A 12,256-nucleotide genomic window follows, 5' to 3' on the forward strand; every position below is an offset into this window, starting at 1 on the left:
ACATTATTTATTATTTCACATGCTAGCTAGAACTAGCAAATTATTCATCACACAAACACATATTTTTCGTGTGTGTATTTCTTGAGAAGGTGACCCTCTATATCCTTGGTCATGTCAAGGATAACACCCAAGTGAATGAGAGGCTCTTGGGGGTCTTCAGTTTTCTTTTCGTATTCAATTGTCCAAGTAGTCCATTGGTGTTCACAAGATGTAAAATTACAGTATTTATACAACTCTAATAAATCTCCTTCAATCACTTTCCATCTGATTAATTTCTTGTGAGGATCGATGGCTTCAATTAATTGCTTCATATACATTTCTTGTCCAGCTATGATCATTAAAAACAGAAAATACAAGAGATGTTATTACTAATTCAACTGTTCAATTCCTCATGAAAGATTTAAACATTTAGAAGATATTATTTTTATATAATTTAGTTTTTCCTCAATTTCATTTACACGAGAATTATCTAATGCTCATGAATATTGGATTGTCTTCCTTTTCTAACTGGAGTTATCTTTCAAAATCTCAAAAGAGAGCTAAACATTGTGGAGAATATGAGAACTATTAAGGAAAACTATAATTTTGATTATATTATATTTTGTATGACAAAAGTATTTTTATATGCAATAAGTTCTTTTTGCGAAATCATTGGATTTTTTTTTGAATTTGATTGATGGAAAGATATATTACCAAAAGCATACGCTATTAAAGATTAATAATAATATTACTAATAAATTATAAATATTTTACTCTGATGAACTCTTTTATTACTAAAGATTAGTATATAATGTTTCAAGTGATAGTTGGAGGCAAAAAAATGTAAAAGTCAAAATAATTTTAATTAAGAATTACCTTCACCCACAAGTGAAAGAAGTTACCTTCCGTTGTTGAAGCAAAAAGATTTACTTGGACTATATTTATGATAATTAAACACCATCAAATGATTTTTCATGATGATAGTTTTCTTAAAAATTAACTTTCTTATTAGTTATTATCAAATACTCCTAAATTAAAAAAATTGATGCAAGTAAATCATATTGAGAAAGAGAAAGATAGAGTATGAAAAATGTGTGCTACCTTCATTATATTTTCAACTAACAATTGAATCAATTTTTACGATTTCACCTTCATGAAATTCAAAATGGGTGATATTTCTAGGACTTATATTGGGTATGTGATGAGTATTGGTGTGAAAAATATCAAAAAACGAGTGTACTCCACACTTCACCTCCATTGAAACAATCAACTTACCTTTCACGCCCATATTTTCTACCTCTAAAGAATAGCAATAAGTTGTGTAAAGAAAGTGGTGAGAAAATGTTTAGAAATTGTTGTCTTTATATAGATTTTAATTAAATGTGAAATGCTAGCTAGTAATAAATATGACCCCCATATATCTACGAATTAAAAACATTTAGCCCCCTCAATGTATTACCATTTTAGCAATTCACACCTTAACATATTTTTTAAAAATATTTTACTACCTCACCTTTTACTTTTATGGCAAAATTACCTTCCAAAAGAACCTACGAGCTATCATACTTATTCCTCAAAAGTGTCGAATGTAAAATTTTCAGTCCTGTATGAAAATTGAAACACATGATTCCTTATGCATACAAGTATACATATTAATTTATTTTTACATCAAAATATAAATTTAAGACTCAACTGAGTTCCTTTTACTTCAACTATTCATTTATTAAAAATGAATTCTTTGATTGATGTGTATAGTTCTCTCATAATTTTATTTTTCTTCTAATTAATTTATACCGAGTAAATCTCCCCAAAATATTATCAGTAATTTCTTAAAGGTTATTTGTCCTTATCTTTTTCCTCTTCTCTTGTATTCATTATCTATTTATTGGATTCAAATTGATACAATCTTCTCTCTCTTTTGTAATCGATGAAGATGATAGAATAAACAAATATTTTTATAAGGACAAATAATTATTAATGGTGAAATCGGGATTTTTATTAAGAATAATCAAAGAATGATAAAAAAAATATCAAGGTATTATTGTCTCCTACTTCAATTGATAAATTCAATCAAAATTATTATATCACCAATTCAAAGGAGAAAAATTTGTTTTGATACAATGCTGATTTAGGCAAATTTAACTCTTAAAGACTTGACGAAGAAGGAGGTATTGATTATCGAATCTATTCGGCTGTCTGTAAAAAATAATGGACAGTTTATTATGTATCAAAACAATAATATTTCATTGGTTTATAAAAGTAAACACCAAACTAATCAAAGATACTGAAAACAAAATATGTTGATAAAATGAATTTTGACGAATTCATTCTGCAACCTCTTGACTTCTTTGCTATGATCTTCCCAGTAGTTTATATAGGAGCTATAACCGTTTCATTTCTATTCGTTATTTTGATGTTCCATATTTAATAATAACGGAGATTCACGAAGAAGTATTGCACTATTTAATATATATATATATATATATATATATATATACGTGATTTTTAACTTATATACATAATATAATTTTCTGTAAATGCAATATAATTTTTTAATAAAGGGTATGTAACTGACCACTCTTCAATCTATATAGCTACGCCACTACAAACAACTGACCTTTGCAAAAAAATAAAGGCAGGCGAAAAAACGGATTATGGCTAGAAAAATTAAAGTACAATATAGTCCTTTATTTTATTTACCTTAAATTCAAAATCATCCATATTATTTCACATATATGATACATTAATAGTCCTTCATATTTGCAATATTGGAGCACTTCGGCCCTTCCTTGAATATTTATCGCTTTTAGCGTTGTAATAAGGACAACAACACAAATTTTCCTTTTCCATTTCCAAAGCAAAATCCCCGCAACATTATTTGTCTACAATGAATTAGTATAGAATTTAAAAGCAATAAATAAATCATAAACCTCTTTTTTCACATAAAAAATTATAACAATTTAGGAGTCAACAACTTGGCCCAGCTGCCAACTGGAATATAAACCTCTTCTTTTAACTTAGTAAATTATAAGAAATATGTGTTGATAATACTTTTGTATGCAAAAAATGATTTTAATCTCATTCTGATCCTCAGTTCATAGTTATTTTGAAAATAAATTTAGTGTAATTAATGATAATATTATTTATGAAAAAGGGCTAAAAATACCTCTCAGTCTACCTTTGTGGTCTACTACTACTCTTATAACTAACAGAATTTTATTTTATAATTATTATTGGCCAATTTCAACTTGTAATATATAATATGTAATATAAACTTAAACTAAAATTTTCGTCTTTTAAAATGGAGAGGCCTCGAAAACCGACGGAGAGATTTTTTCATTGGCTAATTTCGACTTGTAATATATAATATATAATGTAAACTTAACTTGTAATATATAATATATAATGTAAACTTAAATTACAATTTCCGTCTTTTAAAATAGAGAGGTCTCGAAAACCAACGGAGAGATTTTTTCATTGGTCATGGGACCTGCAAACAGTTTTAAAAGGAAACAAACAAAATTGAGGTAAAAGAATAACATTACAGACGTCTTAATTAACTAAAAAATGTCGAACAAAATGAACTAAACAAAAATAGTAAACACAACTTAACAGAGAATCATTAATAATGACCGAGAACATGAAAACACAGAAAATAAATGGCTGGAGTTTGAACCCCTCCGTTCAGATCTGAAATGAAACAAAATATACGTGAAAATGCAACAAAACATAGCAACAAGAACAACAAAATCATAAAACAAAGTAAAGCAACATTTATGTCTAGTTAGATTTGGGAGAGAAATCTCAAACTTCACAAAAAATGAAGTGTGTTTGGCTGGAAAAGAAGAGGATTTTGGTGGGTTTGGTGGTTATTGGTTGGTTTTAATGGAGAAATGTGAAGGAGAGGGATAAATTAGTGAAGAAAAGTTAAAATTGGTGTTATTTGTAGTGAGGGTGAGGAAGAGAGTGGAGAAGAAGAATAAATATTATGGATGTGTTTTTTTTAGGAAGAATTAGAAATGAGAGAGAAAGAGTTTGAAAATGGTTGTATAGGTGTAAGAAATTGTAGTGTATAGGTGTTGGACTTTTGTTGTAGTTGTTGATGAGTGTTTTTTTAGGAAGAATAAGAGATGAGAGAGAGATAGTTTGAAAATGGTTATATAGGTGTAGAAAATTATAGTGTATAAGTGTTGGACTGTAGTTGTTGATGGGTGATGCTTGTTTTAGGAAGAATAGTAGAGGAGAGAGAGAGAGTTTGAAAATAGTGATTTGTGTGAAAATTTTTGTGTGATTAGTGGGGTAGGTAAAATTTGTGTGGAAAATTTGCGTGATTAATGGGGTAAGTATAATTGTGAAAAATTTATGTGAATAGTGGGGTAGGTATAATTGTGGAAAATTTGTGTGATTAGTGGGTAGGTATAATTGTGGAGAAAATTTAATATTTATCTATATTTTAATGTATTCTCAAACTGTGCTAAAAAAATAAAATGAATATGAACAAATATAACAGATGACAGGTAAAAAACAAATTAATGAACTGTTATAAAAAATAGCTATAATTAAAACTAAATAAAAATAAACTGATAAAAATCTTAATCTAAGGATAATTATAGATAAAATTAATTTAAAATTATAAAAATGCACTTTTGAACTATTTAATAAATAAAACACTTAAAAGTATGAATTTTGAAAATATCAGGCCAAAATTGGTGTCAACTGTTTTGATTTTCTATATCTGCGGACTGTGCTAAAAATATAATTAATGTAAAAATAATATGTATCGATACAAAAACAACAACCCAGTGAAATTCCACAATGTGGGGTCTAGGGAGGGTAAAGTGTACGTAGACCTTACTCCTACCAAGGTAGGACGGCTATTTCCGAGAGACCCCCGGCTCAATAGAAGTATAAAAAGAGGTCAAATAAGGCTAAGAAGTACAAGAAGTTCAAAGCATTATGTGAAAACAAATAAAGCAAAGCAAATAACAAAAGCGTAACAGATAAAATAGAGTAATCAAAGTACAGAGAGTAGTAGATAGTAACAGAAATCAGTGTACAAGAAATTATAGTGCGCTAATGTGCCTACTAATAAGGAAGAATAACAGAACATTGTACTAGCCTTCTACCCTAATATAAGTCCTCCACACCCTCCTATCTAAGGTCATGTCCTCGGTAAGCTGTAACTGTGCCATGTCCTGTCTAATCACCTCTCCCCAATATTTCTTTGGCCTACCCCTACCTCTTCTGAAACCATCCATGGCCAACCTCTCACATCTCTACACTGGAGCATCTGTGTCTCTTTTTTTCACATGCCCAAACCATCTCAGTCGCACTTCCCGCATCTTGTCTTCCATCGAGGCCACTCCTACCTTGTCCCAAATAACCTTAATTCTAATCTTGTCGCTCCTGGTATGTCCACACATCCATCTCAATATTCTTATCTCGGTAACTTTCATCTTTTGAACGTGAGAGACCTTAATTGGCCAACACTCCGCTCCATATAACATAGTCGGTCTAACCACCACTTTGTAGAACTTGACCTTAAGTTGTGGTGACACCTTCTTGTCACATAACACACTGGAAGCGAGCCTTCATTTTATCCACCCTGCTCCAATACGATGTGTGACATCATCGTCAATCTCTCCGCTGCCTTGCATGATAGACCAAGGTACTTGACACTATTTTTCTTTTGAATGACCTGGTTACCAAGCCTAACTTCCGCGCCAAACTCCTGAGGTGTCTCACTGAACTTGCACTCTAAGTACTCTATTTTGGTCCTAATCAGCTTAAACCTTTTAGACTCCAAGGTATGTCTCCAATCCTCCAGCTTAGCATTAACTCCACTATGAGTCTCATCGATCAGGACTATGTCGTTCGTGAAAAACATACACCATGGCACCTCACCTTGAATTTATCGCGTCAATTCATCCATCACCAAGACAAATAAAAATAGACTAAGAGCTGATCCTTGATGCAACCCCAGCACAACTGAAAAGTGCTCTGAGTCCACTCATACTGTCCTTACCCTGGTTTTGACACCTTCATACATGTCCTTGATCACCCTAATGTACGCCACAGGTACACCTTTAGCCTCCAAACATCTTCATAGTATCTCTCATGGAACTTTATCGTAAGCCTTTTCTAGGTCAATGAATACCATATGCAAGTCCCTCTTCCTTTCCCTATACTGCTCCACCAGTCTCCTCATAAGATGGATGACTTCTTTAGTTGAGCGTCCCGGCATAAATCCAAATTGGTTCTCTGAAATAGACACACCTCTCCTCACCCTCATCTCCACCACTCTTTCCCACACTTTCATAGTATGACTTAGAAGCTTGATACCTCTATAGTTGTTGCAGCTCTGGATATCCCCTTTGTTTTTGGATAGAGGGATCATTATGCTCGACCTCCATTCTTCGGGCATCTTTGCTGTCTGAAAGATGACATTAAATAACCTAGTTAGCCACTCTAAACCTACCGAGCTTGTGCTCTTCCAAAATTCCCCAGGAATCTCGTCAGGTCCGGTCGCTCTTTCCCGACGCATCCTACGCACAGAAGCCTTAACCTCTTCAAACGTAATACTCCTGCAACACCCAAAATTGTGACACCTCCCTGTATGTTCCAAATCTCCCAATACAATCTCTCTGTCCCCTTCTTCATTCAAGAGTTTATGAAAGTATGACTGTCATCTCTGTTTAATGAAGGTCTCCTATACCAATACTTTTCCATGCTCCTCCTTAATGCACTTCACTTTATTCACATCACGTTCCCTTCTCTCCCGCGCCCTGGCTAGCCTGAATAATTTCCTATCCCCGCCTTTCTCTTCTAGTTCAGCATAAAGGCGTTCAAAAGCTGCCATTTTTGCCGTCAAAATCGCTGACTTCGCCTCCTTCCTTGCTATCTTATAAAGTTCCGTATTCGTCCACTTCTCCACCTCATCCTTGCTTTCTATCAACTTCGCATATGCCATCTTCTTTGCTTCCACCTTCCCTTGTACTTCTCCATTCCACCACCAGTCCCCTCGATGCCGACTACGACTACCTGCTGAGACTCCCAACACTTCCCTTGCTACAACCCTAATACAACTAGCTGTCCTATCCCACATATTGTTCGCATCCCCACTACTATCCTAGGCCCCTATATCCTTCAATTTCTCTCCCATCTCCAGGACATTAGCAGTGGTCAAACTCTCCCATCTAATCCTAGGTCGGTCATCCCTGATCCTTTTCTTCCTCATCATCTTGATCCCTAAATCCATCACCAAGAGCTTATGTAGGGTCGTAAGGTTGATGATCAAAATGACCTTATAGTCTTTGCACATACCTTTATCATCCTTCCTAAGGAGTAAAAAATCTATCTGAGTCTTAGCCACCGAACTACGGAAGGTTACCAAGTGGTTCTCCTTCTTTGGGAAACTCGAATTGGCTATCACCAACCCAAAAGCTCTTGCGAAATCTAAAAGTGAAACTCCTTCTCCATTTTTATCCCCGTAGCCAAAGCCTCCATGCACATCATTATACCCTCCCGAAATAGACCCGATGTGCCCATTGAAATCCCCTCCCACAAAAATCTTCTCAGTAGGCAGTATGCCTCCCACTAACTCATTCAAATCCTCCCAAAAACGTCTCTTATCCTCCTCGCCTAAGCCCTCTTGTAGCGCATAAGCACTAATAATGTTCAATGTGATCCCTTCAATGACCACCTTAATCGACATCATCTTATCATTGACACTTCTAACCTCCACCACCTGATCCCTTAAATCACTGTCTACTAAAATGCCTACCCCATTCCTACACTTCAATCTACCAGAGAACCAAAGCTTATACCCGTCTACCTCCTTAGTTTTAGAACCTACCCATTTGATCTCTTAGACACAAGCTATATTAATCTTTCTCTTCTTTAGAATCTTAACTAGCTCTATGTATTTTTCCGTTAACATTCCAATGTTTCAAGAACTTACTCTCAGTCGATGCTTTCGGCTACTAGACTTTCGCCATCTAGGGCACTTACCCCTCCTTACCCTCGTCCCTATTATAACACCCCTCAAAATTTTCCCTAAGATTCGGACCCTTCTTGTATTTGGGTAGGGTCGAACTCGAATATTGTGGAGCATTTGCATGAGTTAAGATGAGTCTTTGAGAAATTGAGAAGTGTTAGAGGTGATGTGGGGTCACAAAGGACCCCTAGGACCAAATCAAATCCAAAAGATTCGTCGTGGCTAAGTTTGAGGAGGAGTTCGCATAAGGGGTTGACTTCTAACGACCCTATCTTTTGAAGGACGATAATCTGGGTGGCCCACGACCTATTAAATTAAAGGTCGTCGAGTCTTGTTTCCAATGCCACCAAGAATGTAAATTTTGGAGTTCGGAGTCAAAAGATACGACGATCCTAAGATGAACTAGCACGACAGGAATTTTATTTTTTTGGGCCTGAGTTGCAACTGCTGGGGAAATAGCCTTGGCGCTGTAAGGGAGCGACGCGCCACTATCGCGCCAGAAATATGCCTCAGTAGTTTGGTCCTTGGCGCGACGCGCCACTAAAAGTTGTGCAGGGTTTTTCAAGCCTAATTTCCAGAACCCAAGAACAATGGCCTTGGCGCTGTAAGGGCGCGACGCGCCACTATCGCGCCAGAAATATGCCTCCGTAGTTTGGTCTCAAGTGCGGTGCTCCACTATGAGGTGTGCAGGGTTTAGGCGTAATCGGCCTGGAGCTGCAATGGCGCGACGCGCCACTATGGCGCCAGGAGCATTTTTAGCCTATTTTCAGAACTTTTGAGAAGGGGCAATTTGGGAATTCACCCAAATTATATATGTATCAACCTTGGGCATTTTGGGATCACAATTTGTAGCCCCACTCTCTCTCTAGAAAAGCCCTAGAAAACTCTCTCTTTTCATCATCATCATCTTCTTCTTCCTCTCCCTTTCCAACAAATATTTATTCCAAGAGCTTCAGGATTTGAGTTCTCCATTGAAGACCCAACCACAAGGTTTCTTCAAGTCTCCACTAAGGTATGTAAGTCTATCCAAAATATGGGTTGAGTCCACCCATGTGCCCTACTCTTGCTTTGAGGTTAGAGGTCCATGAGAATGGAGTTTCTTAGTATGGTTTATGTTTGAGTGAGTTTTGTCTCCTATTAATTTGACTTTATTGGTGTTGATGTTGTTGAGCTAAGAAGTTCCTAAAATCTTCATGTTAGTATGAGTAGATGGAGATGACTTGTTATTATGTTTTGTTGATCTCTTTAACCATGTGATTGTGTTGCATAAGCCAATTTTCTTGAATGTGCTATTCTACTTGAATTGTTGAGTTAAAGCCTTAGAGTTATGATGAGTCCTAAAGAGAGGTTATAATTGCTTATCTAAATGAGGCTTGATTGAGTTGATTGGAGGATAGAATTGACGAGTGGACGAGGTCCTCAATGGGACTTGCCATTATGACTTAATTGAGTTAAAATGAGAATAGAGTTAATGAGTTGGTAATGTTCCACATGAAACTAGCCATGAGGGCTTGTTTGACATGATTGGAGGGACTTTTATTAGCATAGTGTTACATTCCGTATTTTTGCATTTTGGATTATAAATTCAAGGACTTTTAATTTTGAATTTTAAAAGGACATGATTTGTTGTAGATGCCAAGTTATATGAATAATTTATGTGTAGTAAAATATATCTCAAGAAGGACCCTTAAGCCAAATCAAAATAGAAGCCATCAAATATGTTTTTCTTAAAGTCACGTTTCGGGTAAGCTGACTTCGGGAGGCCATAACCTCTTTATAATTTGAGAATTTGGGAAAACTCTCAACATGAAAGTTGTAGATAATTGAAATATCTTTCCAACCATAGGTCGTGGGACGAAATGTGATATCGGAGTAATAAGATATAGACATTTTAAGTCTGACAGGCCAAATTAAATAGTGAATTCGGCCCAACCCAATTCTAATTCGGGTCAGGCCCAATACCCACGAAATTAATCTAATTTCTATGTCTTCCTTCATAGTTTAGACTAAGAAAATATCCAAAAAAATTTCCAGAGAGAGAGAGAGGGGAAGTTCTTGAGAGAAAAACCAAATCCGACCAAAATTCGAGTCCCGAAATCCGAATCTCATGAAGAGAAAATTGTTGTACGTCGCGTTGACTTCAATTTGAGCTAGAAATCAGCCAATAAGGAGAAGATTTTATGTGGTGCTGCAAATTTAAGGTAATATTAAAGTCTCCTTTTCATTGTTAACAAGTTTAGTTAGAGTTTTAATGGATTAGAACGGAGAAAATAGTGTTATAAACTAGTTTGGTGATTTATTGAGAGTTATGGGTTAAAGGGTTGTTTTATGTAGATTAAATAGATGGAATTATCTTAGTGATGATGTATAATAATGGTTGATATTGTTTTGATATTGTTGATGAGTTGTTGTTCTTGAATTTGGAGGAAAAAGGTGTATGAAGATTGTGAATGTTCAAACCCGTTTTTGGAATTGAGTAGCTGGTAGGAATTCTGGAATATCTCATTGTGTAGACCTTCGATTTTAGATATTAAACATGTTTTGGAAAGATAATACACGTACCTACAACTCTTATGTTTATGTCTTAGTCTATATATGCTGTTATTATATCGAAAACGGAGCATGAATAATAAGACAAATTCTGTCCAGATTCTGGATTGAAAAATCCTTCATGTATAGCTGTTCGTATTTTGGTGATATCTCTTTGTCGAAAATGAATTTTGAGTTAATTTCTTTTGAATTGGAAACTTAAGACATAGATCTAAATGTTTCATGAAGGTCATAAAGTCCAGTTTTGCCGTTTTCATTTTCAAAATTTAGATACAACGTGAGGTACTTGACTTTCCGAATTTACTGCTTTGGTAACATGAGTCGGGTGAAAATATTCTAGGCTTATTGTCAATAATAAATCTTATTTTGTGTCAATATTTTGGATTGTTGATGTTGATTGACGATTATATGGCTGGTTTGAAAGTGGGAAAAGTGAGCGGTATAGGGGAGGTGCTGTCCAATGTTTTCTTAGAAATAACTTACTAACGATAGACTACATTTTATTCTTGTCCATAGCTCAACCATAGTACTTAACGTTTTAATATAGGTTGAGACAATATTGGACAACATATACGTATAAACGCTAAAGGTATGTAAAGTTAACATTTTTTTCTTTTGGCATGATCCATATGAAACGAACGAATGACGTATGCTTAAATTCCAAAGAAACTCTTATTCGTAGATATACTCGGATGGCTACCGTTCTTGATTTTCAAAATTTATATTGTTATGTCTTGACTCATGTGTATGATTCCAGCCATCCTAGTTGGTATAACTCATGTTGTGGTATAATTCATATTTTAGTATAATCCATAATTGGTGTGATTCATAATAACTATTGTCTTGGTTTTTAAATGATGGACTGTTTTGCTTATTCTATTAAGTCTCCGATAATGATCAAATTTCACAAGGTTGCTAATGATACCTTATTCGTGCATATTGTTATGGTATTATTCACCGAGTCATATGATAGGCCGGGTATGTTATCATGTATGGATTCCACTACATTATTCACCGAATCCCTTACTAGAGGGCCGGGTACGTCATATGATAATATGATATTATGATGATATGACGATATGATTATGGCACCGAGTCCCATAATGGGCCGGGTACGGTATCAGTGTACACTACTCTATTCACCGAATCCCTTGCTAGAGGGCCGGGTATGGTATATATATACATATGACGATATATTGATATAATTGTGACACTGAGTTCCATAACGGGCCAAGTACGATATATGATGATGATATGCATGTCTTCATTTTATAAGACACAGGTGCAGTGATTTATTGATTATGATACTTGACTCCTGAATCTTTATTTCAGATGTGATCTCCTTTACGATATTTTATGCTTTATATACTCGGTACATATTTCGTACTAACCCCCTTCTTCGGGGGGCTGCGTTTCGTGCCCACAGGTACAGATACTCATTTTGGAGAGCCGCCACCTTAGGATTCTACTTAACGGGTTGAAGTGCTCCATTGTCTCGAAGCCTAAACTTTTGGTACTAATCCTTATAATGTATATATTTGTGTATTTAGGGGTACGGCGGGGCCCTGTCCCGTCATATGCTATTGTTAATCCTCTTAGAGGTCTATAGACACATGAGTGGGTTGTATGTAGATGTTGTCTGGTGTACTAGTATGGCTTATGTTTTTGGACGTTTACATTCGGAGTGGAAGCCTTGTCGGCTTACATATTCTGTTATCTTATTTTTGATAA

The 12,256-nt window shown here is 35.2% G+C and overlaps 1 long non-coding RNA gene and 1 pseudogene across 1 annotated transcript; one reads left to right on the plus strand and one right to left on the minus strand.

Moving 5' to 3' along the window:
• Positions 1–8: 8 nt before the first annotated feature.
• On the minus strand, positions 9–1,267 carry LOC129870014 (kirola-like; annotated as a pseudogene).
• An 8,753-nt stretch (positions 1,268–10,020) lies between these two features.
• On the plus strand, positions 10,021–12,001 carry LOC129904950 (uncharacterized). Its single transcript, XR_008770533.1, has 3 exons — positions 10,021–10,176; positions 11,073–11,114; positions 11,952–12,001. It is a non-coding gene; the product is annotated as an uncharacterized LOC129904950 (long non-coding RNA).
• Positions 12,002–12,256: the final 255 nt, after the last annotated feature.

The sequence above is a fragment of the Solanum dulcamara genome, chromosome 10, assembly GCF_947179165.1.
Source record: "Solanum dulcamara chromosome 10, daSolDulc1.2, whole genome shotgun sequence".
Taxonomy (NCBI): domain Eukaryota; kingdom Viridiplantae; phylum Streptophyta; class Magnoliopsida; order Solanales; family Solanaceae; genus Solanum; species Solanum dulcamara.